This window comes from Protopterus annectens, chromosome 3.part0 (assembly GCF_019279795.1).
Source record: "Protopterus annectens isolate FY-2018-M chromosome 3.part0, PAN1.0, whole genome shotgun sequence".
In the NCBI taxonomy this organism is placed as follows: Eukaryota; Metazoa; Chordata; order Ceratodontiformes; family Protopteridae; genus Protopterus; species Protopterus annectens.
Genome location: NC_056731.1, coordinates 289,528,936 through 289,552,705, shown reverse-complemented (window position 1 = coordinate 289,552,705; position 23,770 = coordinate 289,528,936).

Here is a 23,770-nt window from a genome sequence, read left to right as displayed (position 1 = left end):
AGCACGTTTGGGAAGGCCTGTCCCAGTGGACCCACCTGTCCCACCTCAGCTGGCCATGGCACTGGGCACCAGCATGTCTGGGGCCCAACCCAGGACCTCCCTGTCCATTGGTCCTGCATCACCTTCGGGTGGAATTGCCTTAGGGGATGGGGCTTGCCCCCCTGGGGAGTGGGCGCCGACAGAAACCTGTCCCCCTTCGACAGGTCCGGGTTGTGGTGTGTAGCGAGCTCAACCAGCAATTTGGTAATCTGCTACGCCAGCTCGAGGGCCACGTGTCATGACTAGAGGGTCAGTCTGGCTCTGCGAGTCAGCCCCCAGCACAGCCACCTTTAGGGCTGTGAAGGTGCAGTGGTGACTGCCCATGGGTGGGGACCTCAGTCCCACTGTTTCCACTAGGGGGCTCATGGGCTTCCAATTTCCCAACAACACTCCCCATCAAGGTGTTTACCCCCCATATGTGTCACGTACTGCCCTTGTATGTGTTTTGCTTGTCTTGTCTGTTAACCTACCCAACCTACCTCCCCAAATATACTTACAATCCCTCCCCAACATCCCACTCTCACCTGAAAAATAAAATAAACAAGGGCAATCTGTTCCCAAAAAAAAAAAAATCATGCCCCATACATAGCTGTCCATTTCCCACACATGTCCACTGGACACATGTAATCTGGTCTAATTGGCATCACAAGTTCTTATTTTTGTCCTCACCTGTCTCCCAGGGGTTTGAATGTTCAAATCTACCTCCAAATTTAGTGTATATGCACAGCTGTTGCTGTAAAAGAAATGGGCAGCTATGGACCTTCCCCACACCCTTCCTAGCTATTTTCCCTACTGTCTTTCCCTCTTTGTGCCCCTTTTTCACCATTTTCCTATTAACCCTTTTTTCTTTTCTTTTAATGACATTAGCATGGGGGTAAGCGAGAGTAAGCACTTTTAAGTGGCAGTAAGCGGGTTTAAGCCTGTTTGCGTGGGGGTAAGCAATGCCAACACTGGTTAAGCAATTTAGAAGCTAATTGAATATAAGAAACTGTAACTGGAAGTTAGGAGTGTTTACCTCAGCACAAACCTGCTTACAACTGCTTTAAAGTGCCTTAATCACTCTGTATCCAACAGCCCATCTTCTGCCCAGCAACAAATTAAACAGAGTCTGCAAGGCTCAAACCCAGGACCCTGCACACCATAGACAAAGTGATTCACCAGTAAGCCATGTCAGATATACATAACCCTGATGTTTTCACAAACATATCATCCAGCCCAGTCATTCAAAGTACAGGGAATGTATTCCAACATGTAGATGTATGTGTGTGTGTGTGTATATATTAATATCTAAATAGATAAAACATATCTATGTATGTAGATATAATATATATATATAATATATATATATATATATATATATATATATATATATATATATACATGCATACATCTATATTATATATATATATATATATATATATATATATATATATATATATACACACATATGTATATATATATATATATGTATAAATGTATATATATATATACATATATATGTATGTATATATATATATATATATATATATATATATATATATATATATATATCTATATATATATATAGATATATATATATGTTTATATAGATATACGTATATGTATATATATATATATATATATATATATATATATATATATATATATAGCTATATATGTATGCACATCTTATGTATACAGATATGCTTAGTTATGTTGGTATATATGTAGATATCGATAACTATATGTGCAAATGTATCCCTATCTGTATATGTATAGACATATATTGGTCTGTATATGTATATATCTGAGTGTTTATATATATATATCTATGTACATATACATATCCATCTATGTATGTCGATATGTAAATGTGTATATATCTATATAGATATCTGGAGATTTATATGTACATATATTCTCACCATATGTCCTGAACATGGAGTGGAGCCCTACCTCAGCCCCTATAGTTCCAACTTCGTAGTGCAAGGGGATGTCAGGAATGTATTGCAGGTATATTTGTAGACTATTGCTACTGTAATAGGGATTGTCTTCACAGACATGGTGTGTGTGGGAGGTAACATCTGCTTTTAACATGTGCGCCATGGGCTACTGACAGACATCCTAAGGACATCATAGTACACTACTACTGCTAGCACAGTAATGCTCCTGTGGACTACAGCAGAGATATTGCCCAATATATGCTGACAGTCTGACACACTCTGGACAGTCCAGAGGTATACAGAGAACCCCTTAGTGCAAGACAAGTGGACCAAGCCTGACAATGTGGATGTTAACAGCCATGTAGATGGGTATTACATGTACCTACTAGTATACATTTGCCCCCATAGGTTATGCATTCACACACCCCTGTCTGCCCTGACACATAATAACTGCTGGTACAGAGGTGCCATGGCCACGTACTATCCACTAGTTATTGACATACATCTGTACTGCATCCCACTGCTTTGTCTGACATACATGACTGTTATGGTGGCCCGGTAGCAGTACATCTGGCAAGTATCTGGACATGACATCTCACTAGGTAAGTACACTAAGCTGCTAGGCATGTAACAAAGCACTGTACATGCTACAGGCATACTGGCTCAACACTGGCCAACATTTCCTATGGGGAATACACATGTACCTGCATATATAGCAGGCTCTACATTTATGTCACAGCATAGAGTAACAGACACCTGTGTGAAAGTGCATAACCACAACCAATGTGAACACAGCCACAGCCACATATGGTAAGCTACTGTATTATTACAGTACATGGACTATCTGTTCAACACCATCTTCATATGTGCCACTCACAGACTAACCCTACATATGCTGGCCCACTACACAGTGTGGTCTGATGCCTGTCTGTGGTGTGGGACATGTGTGTGTTTGGCCCAACAAACATATAAGCTGATAGGGTAACATACAGTGGAGCAGCATGTTACATCAGATAGACCAGGACCAAGAACAATGACATCTACCACAGTCTATACACAGGCCAAGGTACATATTAACAATACAGACACTGTCAACAATCACCATAAGTACACAGACCTCAGTACTGTACACACAACCACAGAATGTCCAGGTTATGCCATCAAATATAACCCCTACTATACATAACATGTGTAGCAGTCTGATATCTCACTGGCTTGTTATCAGATATGATGTCACTAAATATGGTCTACAGTACATATGCACCTCTTACTGCATGATGGAGTTGTGGCTGGAGGCACAAACACAGGGCCAATATTGACATGTTACTGTGATAACCTCATACGTTTACTGTTTTAACAGGGTTTGTTGCAACATATGTCCTATGAGGGATATGAAGTCAGTAACTCTCATGGCTGTCACCATCTACAGACTGCAATCCTCACACTAACTTCTGCAGTTCACAAATAGGTGCTCTGTGGGTAACCCATGTAACAAAAGGCACCACCCACTGTCCAGTCTGCATATGACCCTACAGATGGGGGTTTCCTCATAAACATAGCACTGACATGACAGGTATTAAAACATGTAGGCAGCCATATCCACACACACCCTGTTAAACCAAAATTATGCCAAATGCAGTATAGCAGTACTTACAGTCTGTAGTCAGATCAGGCACATCCCCCTCCTGCCTGTTGGCCTGTTTCCACAGTGTATGCTGTTAGAGATAAATCCCCAATCCATCTGTGATGCTGTTTGCCAGACGACAGATCAAGTTCCTGCTCACAGTGAATGAAAAGGCCCAACACCAACATGATGTTCCTAGATATTGGAGTGTGTTACCATGCAATTGGCTATGGGAATGTTACCACAGCTGTTCCACAAGCAATCAGCTAGAGGAGGGCTGCAATTCATGCAGAGGCCATCAGCTGATTATGAGCATCACTTAAAATACACATGCTACTGCCTAAGAAAAGCAGGTGTAAGTTTCCACATACACCAGAGAGGGAGTGAGAGAGGCAGACAGAGGGAAAGATAAGTCAGGGAGGGGTGGGAGAGTAAAACATAAGCCTGTTTGCGTCACACACCTACCAGTACAGGGTATCAAACCCCTTTTGACTATGTAGTGCTATCACATGTCTATGCAGTTATTAGATGCGCCGCATAGGTTACATGTTGAGGAGCCCTCCAAACTTATATGTGATGGTGAGTGATATCTGCTATAGTGATATGGTAGCTGCATGGTAGGTGTAGTACACGTGGCTGTCCCCATGAACAGGTGTCAGTGTCAACACAGCCACACTCTCACAGGGATGCACACACATTGACACACTTGGCAGGGTCAGGAATACAACTCATCACTAGTGAGATTGCCACAATATTGTACTGTGCAGGTATCACATGCACCACATGGGTCATATGGAGGTTATATAGGCAAAGGGTATGTGGAAGTGTCTGACATCAGACAGCATGCTTCAGTAGGCCAATGGGGGTTGTAGTGAGTTTGAATGTGGTCATAGGCATCGTACAACACACACCCAGACACAGGGTGTCATTACTGACATGCATGGGTGCATTGCTTCACGTGTGTGTAGTGGTCGACTGTGCCAGATGGCTATACAAGGCTAGGTGATGGGTATACTTTGGCATCAGGCCACATGACAATGGTCTGCAGTGTGGCTCGGGGGCATAGTGTCTGGATTTGCCCACACAAGTGGGTATTGTATTCACCATCCAGTCACCTGTGTAACTATTGCGTGTGGCCAAAGATGTGCATAGCTTGCCATGTATGCATTCCTTAGTCCATGACATGGACAATGTCTGAGATGTGCACAACTCCCACATGCATGTACAATGACATGTGGAACTGTAGCTGGAGTGTCTGGCCCTTGTTGTGTACACAGATTGTTGTCATCAGATGTGCCAGTCCTGGCCTCATGTGGCAGGAAGTAATAGACAGGAGGTTGACCCTGTACCTACATTGATAGCATGATACTGGTATTCCCCAATGTCAGTGACATCTGTCCATACAGGGCATGATTTTCAGGCATGTTATGTTCTTTGTGGGTCACATTTGATGGAACCATTGGTGTTGCAGATGTCCAGTGGGGGACATGGGGAAGGTGCACTGTCAGCATATAAGTACTTATTGGACTGATGGACACAGTGCCATGCCCTCTGCAGCCCACTGCAATCACACTATGGTTACTATCAGTGGGGAATATGCAGGGTACACCCAACATAGCAGCTGTTGCCCAGGAAAGTGTGTGTGTGTGTGTGTGTGTGTGTGTGTGTGTGTGTGTGTGTGTGTGTGTGTGTGTGTGTGTGTGTGTGTATGAGACACGGGTTGAGAGTGCTCTCTGGTTAATACAAGGGTTGCCAACTTTGTTCGCCTGGCCTTGATGTCACATGTAGGGGTATGGGTTTTTTCCCCAGCATCTCGGCTTTTTCACATCTGTTATCCCTGTATGGTGGATATTGTGTTGTATACTAGGGCCAACATATAAGAAAATTGCAAAACCTGCCTCACATTGAGTCTAGTTGTTACACACTCACATCCACCTCCATACAGGATACAAATGACAAACACAGACACACATGTCATGTCTCAGATTAGAACTCCTACCTAACTAGTTTACTACACTACAGCACTACGCAGTTATAGGATGTGCCACAGAGATTACTGGAGTACTCCTTCCTTAAAGGTGTATTTCACAGTGAATGACATCAGCAGGATTGCCACAGTAGGGCATTTGAATTGTAATGAGTGTGACTAGCTGAAAATGCATTGCTCCCTACACAGACATAGACACACAAACAAAATCATCCACAAATGCCATGTGTGGGAATAGAACCCCTATCAGAATTATATATCACACTACAGCATGACACTGTTATAGGACATGCCACAGGGATTACTGGAGTACTCTTTCCCCAAAGGTGTATTTCACAGTGAATGACATCAGCAGGATTGTCAAAGTAAGCCATTTGAACTATAGGGAGTGTAACTAGCCACACACACACACACACACACACACACACACACACACACACACACACACACACACACACACACACACACACACACACACACACACACACACACACACACACACACACACACACACTTGCCATGTCTGGGATTAGAACTCCTACCTAACTAGTTTATCACACTACAGCAGTATGCAGTTATAGGATGCACCATGGAGATTACTGGGCTACAGCTTTCCGAAAGGTGTATTTCACAGTGTGTGACATCAGCAGCCTTGTCAAAGTAGGGTATTTGAATTGTAGTGAGTGTGATTAGCCTAAAAAGCATTGCTCTCTACACAGACACACACACACACACACACACACACACACACACACACACACACACACACACACACACACACACACACACACACACACACACACACACACACACACACACACACACACACACACACACACACACACACACACAGACAGTTGCCATGTCTGAGATTAGAGCTCCTACCTAATGAGTTTATCACACTACAGCAGTACACAGTTATAGGATGTTACATGGAGATTACTGGGCTACAGCTTTCTGAAAAGTGTATTTCACAGTGTATGACATCAGCAGCCTTGCCAAAGTAGGGCATTTGGATTGTAGTGAGTGTGACTAGCCTAAAAAGCATTGCTCTCTACATAGACAGTGACACATACACACACACACACACACACACACACACATACACACACACACACACACACACACACAGTTGCCAAGTCTGGGATTAGAACGCCTAACTAACTAGTTTATCACTCTACAGCAGTACACATTTGTAGGATGCACCACGGAGATTACTGGGCTACAACTTTTCCAAAGGTGTATTTCAAAGTGGATGATCTCAGCAGGCTTGTCATAGTAGGGCTATGGGGAGGGCAGTGCGTGTGCATGGGCCATGACCCATTCACCTAGAGGTTGACATACCACATGCAGGAACACTCAGGGTTATATTCCACAGGTACATGTATACAGCTGCTAGATGACTACTTCCTTGTACAGTCATGTTGCACATCTAGCACTTGCACCACATAGTCTGTAATGCTGATGGATTCCGGTGGCTAATGTCTACAGTGACTGAAAGTTACACCTCATGTGGTTCTAGTCATTTGCCTGTTTGCTGGGTGAGACAGGCCTCATAATGGATGGCTCCTTGTCACAGTCACTCTCTTCCACACATCTATGTACGTCTACTTTTGGCTTATTATAGTGTGTTGTCCTCGGGTATGTGTCTGTATTCCTATCCACTGTGTTTGCAAGGCATGACTGGTGCATACTGAGGAGTGTATGCACTAACATCTGCAAATGCCAGTTATGTATGGTCCACTGTTGTTTGCAGACATGGACTTCATTTGTTTAAGTGTGTGAGCATGCCCAGTATGCCCTTCTGTATTGAATGTGTGGATCGATTCCAGGTAGTTTGTACTGCAGTGTAGACCTTTGTGTTGTACACCTACAGGTAGCATACTGTTTCTGCAGGGTATCTGTCACTCATTTGGCAATATGGGGACAAACTGTGCAGGGGATAGTGTGTACTGTAGGTGATTGTGTCTGTGCTGCTTCAGCTGCATGGTACTGCTGTTAGCAGAGATATTTGGACATGTGTACTGTTATACACAGTGATGTTTTCTGTACTCATGTACTGTCAGGTGGACATTCTTGCTCACGGTGATATTTTAGGGGACAAGGGTGACTGCACCTGTGTCCGGTATTGTGGGAAAACACCTATGTATTCATGGTAAATTATGCCATTCTGGAGAGGGAGCTGCAGACACTTGGTCCAGGGTCTGTGTATCCAGTTCAGCACCTTGGTACAGTGCTGGCAGAGGATCCCATACTTGTACGCCCATCAACATGACACTATGGGCTTATCTTGCTGTGACAATACCTTACAGCTGTACCGATTCACACAGGTTAGCCAGAGGCAGGGGCCATGGGTCAGGGCATTAACCCTATTGTGGTGTATGGGCAGGTGTGTAGCCACCCATTTATGTGTTTGCAGCCAGGGATAGTGTGCGCACACAGTTTGGTGTCGGACCCTGCACATTCCATGCTGCCCATGCTCCCACCCCCCCTGTTATTCTAACCTCTTGCATACATTATGCATACATTCCCTGATAATTTCCCTAAGGGTATCAGCCCATCACAGATGTGTGTTAGTGTTGGTCCACAGTTTATGCAGTGGGACATGGTGGACATTTTACTGTGGTTTGTCCACATGGCCTTGCTTATGGCTTATGTGAAGTGTGTTATGTTGTTATTGGGATGTCCATGACATAACATGCATTGGCAGTACGTGTGAGACACAGGCCTTTGGCAGAAGCCTGTGGGGCATTAGGTGTTGCTGCAGGCCAGATGTGGCAGGCCATTGCATTCTGTCAGTCCTACAGTCCCAGACCACCATACAGTATATTCCCCTGGGGTGACTGGGTAGATGTGATAGGTGTTCATGCCAATACCTTCTATCAGTCTTGATCTGGTGGTGTGGATGCTGGCAGATGCATGGGACACCTATACTGCATGCTGCATTCTTTCGCTATTGCCATATACAGGTGGGGTCTTACTGTACCCATTCCCCACAGCAGGGAATGACCAGAGAGGTGCCTGTTGGTGGTGTTTGTGCTAGCTGAGTGCATGTGTGCTATGGATACTACTTGCATCTAACACATAGATATGCATGGGGCATTCCAGTTATGCTGGCATGTGCAGGTACAACAGCTGTTTCCCAATACATCAGTCCTACCTCCTTTGTGATCTGCAAGTGTTCGGGCAGACATCACTGGTATCCCCTACTACAGGTCCAGTTACTGTGATGCATACCTGTATGTAAAATTCCAAGAGTATCTCCATTTCACAGTGACACAATATATACTGTATGTATGGGGTACTTCCCCCTGTGTACTTCTTGTATATCTAGCCCAACAGCCATGCCATGTCAGTCTTTCAGATGGTGACACATATTACCACCATACATTTACAATGGCTTATTGCTAGCATGTGTTATACTGGTGGGGATTGTCTTTGGCACTGCAGTTGTAAGGGCTTGTCCCTGTCATCAGCAGTAGTGGGCAATGGCCACCAGGTTTTACCTCAACATGCATACATACTGACCACTCTTACACATTATGAAACACACACCATCCTAACACACACAGACCTGTATATTGTGCAAATGCTACAACCTATCCTGCTACCTTGGCCACCTCTGGGCATCTGTGCTCCACTCGTATTATACGTAATCATACATGTTACTACATTTCTACACAGGAATGGGGGGCACACCTGACTGTCACTACATTTCTACACTGGATTAGGGGAAGGGGCAGACCTGTCTGATTCTACATGTTTACATAGGAGTGGGGGGGGGCACACCGGACTGCTACTACATTTCTACATAGGATTGTGGGGGGGGGCACCTGACTGTTTCTACATTTCTACACAGGATTGGGGGGCACACCTGGCTGTTACTAAAAATCTCTGCTGGATTGGGGGTAGGGGCACACCTGACTGTTTCCACATGTCTACATGGGAGTGGGGGGGGGGGCACACCTGACTGTTACTACATTTCTACATAGGGTTGTGGAGGGACACACCTGACTGTTTTTACATTTCTACACAGGATTTGGGGGCACACTTGACTGTTTCTACATTTCTACACAGGATTGGGGGGCACACCTGACTGTTACTACATATGTACACTGGATTGGGGGTAGGGGCACACCTGGCTGTTTTTACATTTCTACACAGGACTGGGGGGGGGGACCTGACTGTTTCTACATTTCTACACATGATTGGAGGTGCACACCTTACTGTTTCTACATGTCTACATAGGATGGGGGGCACACCTGGCACTTGTACACATTTGCTATGGCTGTACTGGTATGTCAGGTACTCCATTTCATTCTGTATTCTAACCTATCATGGTGACTAGAGGCATATCAGTGTACTACAGGTCTTAGCTTTGGTTGCCCTACATATTAGTGTCTGACTTCCTACCATTCAGAACTAACATCCCACTGCCTGACCTGCTGTAGTCTGTCTGTGTAGGCTTGGGGGGGGGGGTTACCCATAGGCATCATTCAGAGGCCATAGCACAGGGTCTGTTTGCATTTGTCTACACCTGTCCTGCTGGCTGAGACTGTTGTTGGGTATGTCAACCTCCCTACTGGCATGTGTCAGTCATATGGACACACATGTCACCCAGCACAATTCCTGCAGTGGCTTTTGTCACCCTGTGTAGTACTGGCTACTATGGTGACTCCAGTATTTGTTACAGATGTCATGGTGCCACTATGGGTATCTGCTATCTGCTGGCATATCATTCAGCAACCCGATTCCCTTCCATGCTCACATCCATACCATAGATACAGGTAACAACACATTCTACTCCATTCGGCAATTGGTAGGTTGATTGATTTACCTTGTGGGTGTGCCAGTATTGAGGATGGTGTTGGAGGGCTGCCTATGTTGTATGCACATAGTACACTCCCTATACATGATTGAGCACAGGTAGTGTCATGATTGGCATTGCTTTTACTGGATGTGCGAGTCAGAGAGAGGTGTCATTCCCTGGGTCCCTACTGTGTCAGTGTATGTGCTATGTGTTGCCTCTTTGCCAAGGCAGGGCATACTGGGCACACCTCCATCTGCCTACTGGGACAGGCTCAGGTTGTTCCTCCTCTGAGTCACTCTGTGCCTGTGCAGGCCTTGGCATTGGTGGAGGGCTGTGTGGCCCTGCCCTTGCTGTTCCTGCTGCAGCTGTTTCCACATGATCATATTGTGTAGCATGGCACCTACCATCACAATTTGAGTACATGTGGCTGGTGAGTAATCCAAGGGTCCACTGGATGTGTCCAGGCACCAGAACTGTGAACTCAGCATCCCAAACACATGCTCTATTATAAGTCTGGTCTGTGCATGTGCCACATTATGGCATTCTTGTTTGGGTGTGTGAGCATTTCTGATGAGTGTCATCAGCCACGGCTCCAGTGTGTAACCAGCATCCCCCACTAGGTGACCATAAGGCATGTCCCCATTGACAAATCTCTGGTACAGCTGCATCAGATGCCAAATGTGGGAAACATGATAGCTTCCAGGGCAGCCAGCACACACATTCATTATAATGTCCTGGGCATCGCACACAACCTGGCAGTTGATGGAGGGGAGGCCCTTGCGGTTGATGTAGACTTTACCCTAATCACTGGGTGGTGCTTTGATGCATATGTGCATGCAGTCTATAGCACCCACTACCCCAGGGTATTCTGCTATCTGGAGGAAGAGATGCATATTGCTGGCCAACATCTCACGGGTGTTGAGGAAATATATGTGCTCACTGGCATGTGCTGACATGGCATCCAGGAACTGGTGGAGTACTCTGGATGCTGATGCCTGTGAGATCCCTATGATATCCCCAGTTGAGCTTTGGGAGGTACCTATGGCTAGTATTCCTAGGCCTACACATACCTTGGTATCCACTGGGATGGGTTCCCCTCTGTCAGTTTGGTGTGTCAGGCATGGCCGGCACAGCTCAAGAATTTGCTGTAGGAGGTCCCTATCCACCCTATAGTGCTCCACTATCTCCAGCGCATGTAGCCCCTGATAGGTTACCCTGGGTCTGTACACTCTTCTCCATCTTCTCACTGTGGGTTGGTCAGCAGCATTCACATCCTCACCACCCTCAGCCTCTTGGACATGTTGTATGATGCCTGCTGCAGACCCTATCATTTTGTAGTTTTGTTTGTTAAAAGTTCCCTGCTTGTATACACCGGTGGTGTAGAGTATGGGAAAAACCAGAGGGGAAGGTGTTTGAATAGTTTATAGTAGTGTTCTGGGCTGGGCTGGTCTGCTGCCTGCATAATTGGCTGATTCTGATACATTTCACCTGCCAGGTATGCTAGTTCTCCTTGATTAACTTGTTTCAGCCCAGGGGAGAGCCGCGTAAACACAGTGCTCAAATGTGCACAGAGCTGCTATTTCCTAGTTTACTTTTTTTTTTCCTTCGAAACCCAGTGCGTGGTGTGCACACCCACTTAGGCTATGTAAAGAGTGCTAGGTATTCAGACACACCCCCTTGCCTAGCTGTGCTAAGCTAGGAGAAAACCTGAGTCACAGGGCTCCAATCCACTTACAGTATGTCTGACACCCCCCCTATGATGTCAGCTAACTCCTAGGCTTGCAGCAAGCTATTCCTGCTCTTACACTGTTGGGAGTTGACTAGCATGCTGGGGAAATCTGGGATTCACTATCATTCCCCTCATTTCCATAGGATTGCCTGCTAATGCATAGTTACATGTCTCATACTGAGCCTCCCCCCTTAGCAACCACTACTCACTGGCCATGTTGTCTTCTGCCTGCCATTGACTATAATGGCAGAATAGTGATTTTAGTTGCAATGCTTATTTTAGGTTTATTTTCTTATTTTCACCCTGATCCCGTTTGTGTGCCGCTGCCCTACGCTTAAACAGACGAGATCGGCTAAAAAAACATAAAAGTTGATTTTTTTTTTCAACTGTTTGCAATGCCAATGGCCTTATACTTGGCCATTGGCATGCTTCCTGAATTATATGCACCCTTTATTTGGAGCTGTCATGGCTCAGTTTTGGAATTTGTATAAATGTACTCTGTTACTGGCATTTCTGCAAATTACACTAGTCCTGCATGGCCATTTTCAGCTTCTTGGATTGCAAATTCACCTCATTTGCATGGATTTCTCCTGCAAATGAGGTAATTTGCATACAGGGGCTGAGTCCATGCAGGATTAGTGCAGGAACGCTCGTGCACACCCCTACAGGCTACTCCTGGATTGCACAGCAGACATTGCCTACTGGAGCTCCTGCAGTGATCCTGCATGTTGTGCAAGGCTTGCAGAATCCGGGGGATTATTTCATTCTTAACAACCTGGATTCCTGAATTTTTAGACTTGAAAGAGGGGCTTTTGTTTGTAATTGAAAGGGTGTATAGAGCACTGAGGAAACTTGCTTCTAACTCAACAAATACTCCACCTAGATTCATAGTTATAAAATTTCTTTCATTTCTGGACAAGGAACTAATATTAAAATCTCCTTGGAGAAAATCACCCTTAAAATACAATCAAAGCCTGGTAAGGTTTGACATTTATTATTCTTCCAGAATACTAGAACAAAGGAAAAAAGTCTGGCTAATAATAAAACTGTTGAAACAAAGCAACATTAAAGCACAGCTGGCCTTTCCAGCCAAGACAAAAATACTTTTTGCCAATGAGATGAGAACCTCTAATGACTTAGAAGAAGCTACTATATTCATCAAAAACAACATAGTGTCTATCCCAGAAGAAATGGAATGGATGGCCCCCTACTCTTAAAAGAATAAAAGAAACAAATCCTTGGACTGATGCTAGAAAGAAGAAACAAAAAACTGATTCCAAGATAGCTGTCCCAAAAAATTAACTCTTACAACTACATCTCTCAAAGTATCAACTGATATGGTACAACACTTGTCATCTGTTTTTATTTTTTAAAAAGGAGAGTTTCTTAAACAACCGAGAAACAGTAATGATTTATTCAGAATGTTCAGAGTCCAATAATTCCTCACAAACAAAAGTAGGTCAAGATGGGTTACTATTTACATTATATATAAGCCAAACAAAGCAACATATAATGCAAACATAGAAGTTTCTAGTCCCCTACTTGAGCTCAATGAATACTTATCTTGTCCATTTTTCATTGATTTTTACTTATAATAATTTAAGTAATTAACTAACTAATTCAACAAGGTACCATTCATCAGAGTTCAGACTCAAGTAGAGTGTTTTGAAAAAAAATGCTGTTATGGAGACTAATGCCTTCTTCAGTTAAAGTATGATTTAGAAATGTCATGTATATCCTGGTTAAGTAATAGTAGCAAGTTCTTAGTACAAATATCATTATTCTGTCTAAATATAGTTAATATCAATTATGGCAGGTATCACAGCTATGAGTGCTGTTTGATCAATCCTGATATGGTGTGCATGGATGCAGCCGTGTCTGGCAGCTAGTACAAATGTCATTATTATTATATCTAAACATAATTAATATCAATTATGGTAGGTATTATAGCTTTGAGTGCTGTTTGATTAAGCCTGACATGGTGTGTGTGGATGCAACTGTGTCTGGCAGTTGTTGTATGTTGCCGTTTTCATCTCTGGGAAACTGTGAGTTGTGGCTTGTGATCGAGGTTTACTGATGCTTGTGTATTAGGAAGGGACATTTAGTATTTTAGCCTGGATCCAGGGGAAGGGTTGGATAAAACTGTGATTTGGAATATTTTGTCAGAGAATAGTTTGTTTATACATCTGCTGAGTGAGAGGTGGGAAGGTTGGAAGAATGTGTTATCTCTTGCTGTGGCGGCTTGTTGGGAGTTTTTTTTTTTTTATCTGTTTGCTCTCCATTCTTTTCCTGGCTACTGCCTTGCTGAAAGAGAGATGAATTTAGGCTTGAAGTTGCAGGGAAGTGAAGCTTTGCTTTAGGTGCATCGCGTGCCTCTGGTATGCAGTACATAGACACACTAACAGAAACAGACACTCCCAGGTTGCTATGGTAACAGAGACAGAGTGACTATAATGCTTAATGGCTCTGAGGAGCCACCAAAATGATTCTTGGCAATGAAGTTTTTGTTTTTAAAAAAATGTATATATATATATATATATATATATATATATATATATATATATATATATATAAAATAAAAGGGTTGTTTTAAACCAACACATATGCACATATTCCATACACTCACATTGATTAGCTGTTTATTGTTTGATGATTGATAAAAAAAAAAAAAATAAAAAAAAAATTTTATATTTAAAATGTATTTTGGTTTAAACACATGACATTAACAACATTAAGAGAAGAGTGAATTGTGAAAAGAAAGACTAAGAGCACTCTTGTGCAGTACTCTTTGCAGTGGCCTGGGAAGGGTGGAGCTTGCTTGTGTTGTTGGGCATATATGGAAATAGCTGATTCTAGGGTGTTTGGAGTTGCCAGCCTGGAAACATATCACATGAACTAGCAAATGGTATTCTGGAAAAACTGGATGGGCATTGTTGCCCGTGCTTGAAGTACTGATATGTGTGTATGTAAGGTTGGAAATATACTTATAACAAATAAGAAATTAGAAGGGTCTCATAATTTAAAGTCTATGGACTGTATAAACATGCTTGGAAGGAGCTGATAATAAGAATAAGCATTACAGCTTGTGGTCTCTGAAATAACTAAGCAACACACAATAGTTATGTAATGTATGATTTTAGTAAATCTAGACATAAAATATATAATTGTCATATAAGATGAAGCAGTCTGCTGAATTTAGATAGTAAAGACAGGATTTAATAACATGGACTTGTGTATAATAACACTACTGTCTTAACTTGTCTTAAATGACATACCATACATTGAACATCAAGGGGAAGCATGATGATTTTCTTATATAGGTAAATATGCATAACAAGTCATGTAATTGCTTTAACTTCAATTGTAGTTTTTGTAACCCATCTTGACTATATATAATACTTAAGCAGTTACCAAGGTAACTAATGTTTTATATATGACATCGAACTGACAAAGTTATTCAAGGGAAACAATAGAAGCCTGAACTAGGAATGTCACAGAATGTAACAATCACATTCTGACCAAATAGTATTAAACTGACAATAATCACTCAGTTTATCCTTTACTGATTATACAAAATAGAATATTGCCATTTAAATCAAAAAACTTTCAGTATATGCCATAAAATGGCAATTTATGAATATGGAAAGGGAACTTGTAATTATTAATCACAATAAGTGAATTTGTTGTTTTTAACCTATAATTTCACTCATTTTATAATAAGAAATGACAGATATGAAAATCAGTATGTGTAGAAAATGGGGGGAAGAGGGAAGCACTGATAATTAAAATGCACTACCTTTCATCAATGTTCACATAAAACAAACTTGATGCTTTAAGTAAGTTAGCAACAAACAAAGTGATTACATAAATGCTGGCAAACAATGAAATATAACTTCTGATACATCCAGTAAAATACATTGTAATATAAACATTAGGTATACATATTATTACCATCTATTTATATTAAGTAATAAGTTTTGAAAGACTTCATCAATAAGGGTGAATATGTTAAATAAATGTGTGCTATAAACATTTATTGAGGTTTTATATATGATACATCCTACTTTACTATGACTGAATTGCTTATCATTTATCTTTCATGTAAATATTAATTGCTTATACAATAAGTAGATATGCATATTGTATTAGAATTTGGTCTAATCTACAACAGTACTATATCTGTTCAAAATAATATAAATATTGCTTATTCTATTACAAATATTCTCCATATTATAATTCAATTTATGCAGCTCAGATGTTCTGGATTATCAAGTTATAAGAGATAATCTGATGGACTTAGGTTTATCCATCAGATTAAGAATGATTTTCATCCCATGGCTAGTGCAGATCTTAGTTTTGTTAACATTTATTAATTTAAATTTATTTCACTAAAATATTTTTAGTATGCCTGACCAAAACATTACTTTATTGGTAAACACTCAAAGTATAAAACTGATAATTTCCTTTAAAAGCTCAAACATATACTTTATAGTTATCAGAGGAAATGTTTAACAGTCACAATAAAACAAAAAATACATAGTCTAAATAACCTAAGATGGATTTAACTTTATTATCTTTAAATTCCAATGGCTTAAAAAATCCTAGCAAGAGATCTAATCTACTGAAATATTTAAAATGGAACAAAGCACAAATTGCCTTCCTTCAAGAAACTCATTTCAAAACAAATGACAATTACAAATGGAATCCTAAGGAATGTATGATATTGGCACAATCCGCTTATAAGACAAAGACAAAAGGGGTAACAATTTTTTGGAAAACAAATGTGATTAATCCAGAAATCATTTATAAGCATGAAAATAAAGAGGGCCTTATGGCTTTAGTAATAATTAAATATAATAACAGAATATGGACCCTAGACAATCTATACTGGTTCCCAGGCATTGGAGCAGGAACTGTTAAAAACACTTGGATTTTATTTCCAATAATTATAAAGGCAACTTAATATTAGGAGGAGATTTTAACTGCATATTTAATATTTCTGAAACTACAAATAAAAGACAGCTGTGTACATCTGCTGTATCAAAAGCTTTAAACAAGTGGGTAGAATCATTTCATCTTGTAGATACTTTCAAATTTAAAGAAGATACCTGTGACTTATACTCTAAAATCATTAATTTCTAAATCACTCCCTGACCCTTTTCAGACCACAATTCATTGATACTAAAACTTCAAAATGGGTACAACCCATTAATCTTTAACTACAGAATTCCAGCATATATAACTAAAATTAAAGAATTCAAACCCATGTTATTTTAACTGAATTACAGTTCTTCTTAGATATTACTTACTCATTAAAAGCTTACATATATGGTAAAACCCTAACCTGGTATAAAAAAATCAGACAATGGGATTCTGAATTATTAGATCTACAATCCAAATGTTTGTCAGTAAAAGCTGAAAAAAATCAAAATCATTTGGAGATGAAAAAGAAAGTAAAAGTGTTAAACAAGAAATACAATGAAATTCTAACACATAAAACTAGTTTAGCTTTAGAAAAACTAAAAATTAATACCTTGGCCACTTCTCTCAAATATCTACATAATTTATCCACAAGAATCAAAATACAATCAAAAGCTAATAACATCAAAAGTATCTTCCATGAAAAGAAAGGGAAAATGTCTCGGATATAGGCGACATTCTTGATGCCTACATAAATCACTATATGAAAGATTTCCAAAAAGAAAATATACATATTGATCAATTAAATCTAGATGAAAAATGTTCTAATATAAAAAAAAAACAGAAAAGTTAAAACTAGATCTGCAAGCACCCATATCCTACAAAGTAATTACAGATACAATAAAAGATGGTAAAAATAATAAAGCTCCAGGTATAGATGGCATAATTATGGAAATATATAAACTTTTTCCTTCAAAGATACTATCCCTCTTCCATAAAACTCTATTATAAATTCAGTCACAAGCTTTAATACCACCCTCTTGGAGATATTCCTTAATCACACCAATCCTAAAGGAAAACAAATCCCCATACCTCTGTACCTCATATAGACCTATATCATTATTAAATAATGACTATAAGATATTTATGACAATATTAACTAACAGAATGAAAATGCCACTATCCAAAACAATAAGTAATGATCAGACCGGATTTATATATCATAGACACACACATGACAATATTAAAAGGATAATTTTTCTTATAGATTATGTTAATAAAGAAAATAAAGAAACACTCATAATTGGCTTACATATAGAGAAAACCTTTAATTCCCTAAATTGGGACTGTTTATTCAAATTCCTAATGCTATTTGAATTTCCTGCAGCGTTTGTTCATCTCCTAAAGAATATATATACAAATAATTTAGTGTATGTCAAGTTAGGTCCTTTTCCCTCTGAATCTATACATACAACAAAAGTCACTAAACAAGGATGTCCCATGTCACCAATTCTATTTGCTCTGGCTATTGAACTATTGGCATATTCAATTTATAACAATATAAAAATCAAAGGAATAGATGTTTATGAACAATACAATTCTAAAGTAATGCTATTTGCTGATGACATATTACTAACATTAATACAAAAGAGACATTAGAAGAATTAAATATATTAATTGACAAATTTCATATGACTTCAGGACGCCATTTCAATAAATCAAAACCAAAAAAAAAAAAAAAGAACTGCAGACTAAGGGGATCACATCATAGGGAAACAAGAATCTACCTTAAAATATCTAGGAATTGAGTTAGGCAAGGATAATAATGAAGTAGTCTCAAAAAACTACAATACTATTATCAATACAATTATAATCTCTGTGGAAAAATGGAACAAAATAATATTAACATTTGAAGATAGACTACAGTTAATAAAAATGGTTTTACTGCCCAAGATCCTATATATAGCCTTGGCAATACAGCTGTTACCAGAAAGAAATATACTTAAAGAAATAAATTCATGCCTAATAAAATTTTTATGGTTTCCCAAAAGAAACAGAATAGCTTTTATACATCATATCAGACCATGGAAATAGGGAGGATTAAACGTTCCTGATATAGAAACATATATAAAAGCATTAATATCTAAAACAATCTCAGATTGGATAAGTCCAAATTACTTTTCAAATTGGAAAGAATTATTTACTGTAATATCAATAAATTAATTTAATTTACAAAAAACATTTCAAATAACAGATAAAAACAATTTGCCATGGCACATATTATGTATTATTATGCAATATAACAGGGTCTATATTATAACAGCGAATGATCAAAAGATCGAACTCTTTTATATCAACCCCTTAAAGTTGAAAACTAAAATGAGCAAACAACCAGAATAGCGACTACTTTTTCAGGGAAAGAAATCGCTGTCCCCCCAAAAAAAATAATAATAAAACACACTAAACACTATTTTGAGTAGGGGCCTTTGCTCCCCACACCCTTCTACTTAAATATAGCAACTGCAAGATCACACTAGAGTGGAGGAAACAGCACAACCCGGACAGCCGACTCAGCAATTTCTTTCCCTGGCTAAGAAATCGCTGTTCTGGTTGTTCGCTCTTTTTAGTTTTCGACTTTAAGGGGTCGATATAACAGTGTTCGATCTTTTGATTGTCCTCTGTTATAAAGTAGACCCAATATAACATAACTAAACCCACTAAAACTCGTATTGTTAATTATTACATTGACTCATTTAGTAAAATTATTAATGCAAATATAGATTTAAAAATATGGTTTGATCTTTTAACACCATTTATAGTAACAAAGAACTTTCCACATAAAACATACAGAGAAATTATTAATTCCTTGGAACAGAAAGGATTTGTTTGTTGGCTCCAATGTATCAAAGAACTAAAAGTTTTAGATATGCAAGTAATAAAAACAACATACAAAATTCCAAACTAGGACTGGCTAACTTTACAGAGTATTCTGTCATATTCGCAAGATTTAAGTAGAATAATTAACAATTCTTCATTTAAAGAAATACCTAAATTTATGAAATACATATATGAAATCATATATAATGACTTTGACATGAGAAACATTATTTCAAAAATTTGCAAAATATTGATAAACTATAAAACAACACCCAAAACATCATATTGAAAATATATAACAACAGGACACTCAATACAGTTAACTGAAGATATTAAAACAAATGCCTTATTATCAATAAAATATACAATATTTACACAATACTTAAAAGTTTTTTAATTGGAAATGCTGGCACAGAGCATTCTTAACCCCAGATAGAATCAGTAAAATTAGTTCTTCCATGAAAGGAATATGTTGAAGATGTGAGCAAGTACGCAATGCAGACTGGAACCACATTTTCTTTGATTGTGTTAAAATTAAGCCATTTTGGAATGGTATTAATAACTTTCTACAAGCTTTTGGAATGGTATTAATAACTTTCTACAAGCTTTATTTAATGAATCATTTTATTTAACTAAAGCTCTTGTATTATTAAATGTGAACAAAGGTCCTCATTTGAATAGGTCAAACATGTATCTAGTATCTACTATACTTGCAATTCTAAGGAAGTGTATAACAAGAAGATGGAATACAAACACAATACCAACTCTTGAAAACTTCTACAGCCTACTGAAGACCACAGCATTATTGGAAATTAAAATTAAAGAACTAAGAATTTATCCAAAGCTATTTACCAACAACCCTTGGGGAAATGTCTACTTGTTGATTGACACTATACAATAGTTGATCAGACACACTGATAATGGATTGGACATACTTATAAAGTAACTGTATACATTATGATCTGTTATAGTGTCAGGCTAATGTAAATAGTATACATAGTTATTTAAGATGTTATGTATAAATACTATGGAATTCATTCAAAGGTATTTGAAAAATAAAAAAAAAGTTTGAAAAAAAAACGTAAACAAACATACAGATGTGGGGTATGTCTTCATGCCCGCATCCCAGATGTGTTTGTAGAGGAGATATGGAAGTGCTCAGAAGCCCTGAACTTATGGCAAAAGCATGCCACTAAAATTTGTTACTGACATAAAGAAATATCAACCTGGTGCATCTCCAGTGGAGACACGTCATCCATTTCAAATCCCACAGCCAACTTTCTGACAGGTATCAGAGTCTTTTCATTCTTCCCAGTCAGAGACATCAAGAACTTCTTCAAGGCAGTGAGGGCATCTGTGAATGAGACTTTCATCATTGATGATTTTCTTCCATGCAATATCATAGGCCTTTGTGCAGGAATGCAGAATATATTGGTGACCCTATGATGGACTGGATGGGCTGCTATGTTATGACTACAGATGGGAAAAAGAACTACAACCAGCTCAAAACCACATATTTATAAAAGGCCTGGCTGGTCTTCTCTGTGCTCAGAATCTGCCCTCCATGCATGCTCACAGAGGACTGTGCATCAGTCTCTCCCTGGACAAACCTAAAAAGACACTTTCATTCTTTAGTCACAATGTCTCTACCTATAAATGTAGTCATACATCTATGGTCAGTAACTAGACACAAATTATGCACAGCAGCATCTATATCAGTCTTTTTACCATGTGGCAACTGTGCTATTATAAGCTATCATGCCTACCATAATGTTCTATTATCAGACATTTCTCTGTGGTGGTTCAGTAGGTCAGCATAGGGATAAACTTTGTTGTGAAGTATACCCTGTTAGCAGCATAATGCTTAAGGTATTTGCCTTACAGAAACAAAGTACTGGGTTTGATTCTCACCTTTGGGAAGTAATGCTAGGATTAAAGAGGATCTCTGGGATTGTTAGCCTAGTAATCACCTATGAACCTGTAAGATAACACAACCATCTTGTGCTCTACATATTCAACCATGCTCAGTACCCGTTAACCAGTGTGTTTTCTCCACTCCACCCAATCTACTGTGCACCATATCTGATCAATGAATACAGAGCTTATGCACTGCAGCACATCCATCTCCATTCACAATGCCTACAAGGGGTATAGTCCCCTTTACACAGTCCCTTAGCCAGATATCTGATGGAATACTGATGACTGCACCTGAGTACTGTCTTCTGTCATTCATGATGGTAACTTCCCTCTGCTCTCCAACCTCCCATTCAGCAGGTTCTGTGCAGCAAACCCTCCCCCAACAATAAAATTCTTCCCATCTGTTGATGGCTAGTATAGCCTCACCACAGCAAAGGTAGAACAGTTCTTCATTCTGCAAACCAATATAAATATTTTCTTTAGGATTCACTCAGCAACCAAGAGAAAAAATGGAATAGCATGATTGGTACCATAATGGTGCCGGCTGTTTATATTGGGTTACTTAGTGCTCATCGCACAGCAATTATATTAATCAGACACTTTAGGAGAAGTGTCTCTGAACGGCACATTTAGCATGATTACCAGCTCTAGGTTGTGCAATGAGGCACCTGCATGCTCATACATAACTACCATAGCTTCAAAGAGGAGTGTACATGCATGGGCAGAGCCATGACTTTTATGGGGCCTTGGGCTTCTTAGCATCAAGCCTTGTGGTCCCTTGGGGGTCGTATAGCAACACATTGGGAACTAGTGGCACCAACATAGACTGTACAGGTCAGAAACCTTGCATAACAATGCTAGCACTGCTAATCAGACTACTCGTAATGGTGGCACCATTGTTGACATGTGACTATGTAATGGCACTGGCGATGCCATACTGCCCAGTGATGTATGTTACATGGTTACATAATGCACATTGATGCAAATCTGCTACCATTTTACTTCTCATCATCAACCTATGAAGTGGTCATGGGTTGTGAAGGGGCTAAGTTTGGAAAGGCTCCTGTATGGTATAGGAATGAGAATAAAATACTTCTCTACCTCTGGCATTGGCATTGCCATGACCACCTGCTGGAGATATCCTGTTAGCACCCCAACAAAAAGCTGGATACCTGGCACTGTCTTGCAAGAAGCATCATCCACTCTAGTAAGCAGTACTAGCATTGTTACAGTGACCCGAACATGTGACAAAGTTACCTTTTCTGCCAACTGGAAGAATGAGCGAAGGGAAAGGGGCCAAAGCTCTACAGTGAATAGTAGTATGCTGTGCTTAAGTACATATAGATAGACAATCTTGTTTAGTATCTGAGGTATTGCTGTTCATGGACATGGTTGTTTTCTTTTCTTTTTCTGTTTTTCAGCACTAGCTGACATAGAGGAAAACAGGTTGATGTATCAAAGGAGGCAAATGCATCTTACCAGGTATTATGTATATATACGGAATTGATGTTATAGCTGCATATATTCTACATGCATGCTTCACTGTCAACGTTTGTACTGCTGCTAATTGTCTGCAGCATTGGATATAACTTTGCCTTACTTTATGTATGGTATTCCATGTAAAAGTTGTTCTACTGTCCATCTTACCACCAAGAATACCCAACAGTTTCATGGTGATATAAACCAGGCTGATAGTGAGTATGTCATCACTGTTCCATGTGTTATCATCTGCTTTAGACCTGATTAATTCAGGGGGATTTATTTCCATAAGAACAAGATATTTGATTAAGGTGAGCGACGTAAAATATAAGAAATGGAAGAGAGGTTGAACTATAACTTTGAAAACTGAAATAAACAAGTTGGACATACAGATTAAGCATAGTATAAGACAAGATTAAGAAAAATTTGAAGAACATTTATATAAAGATATTGAGCATAACAGAAA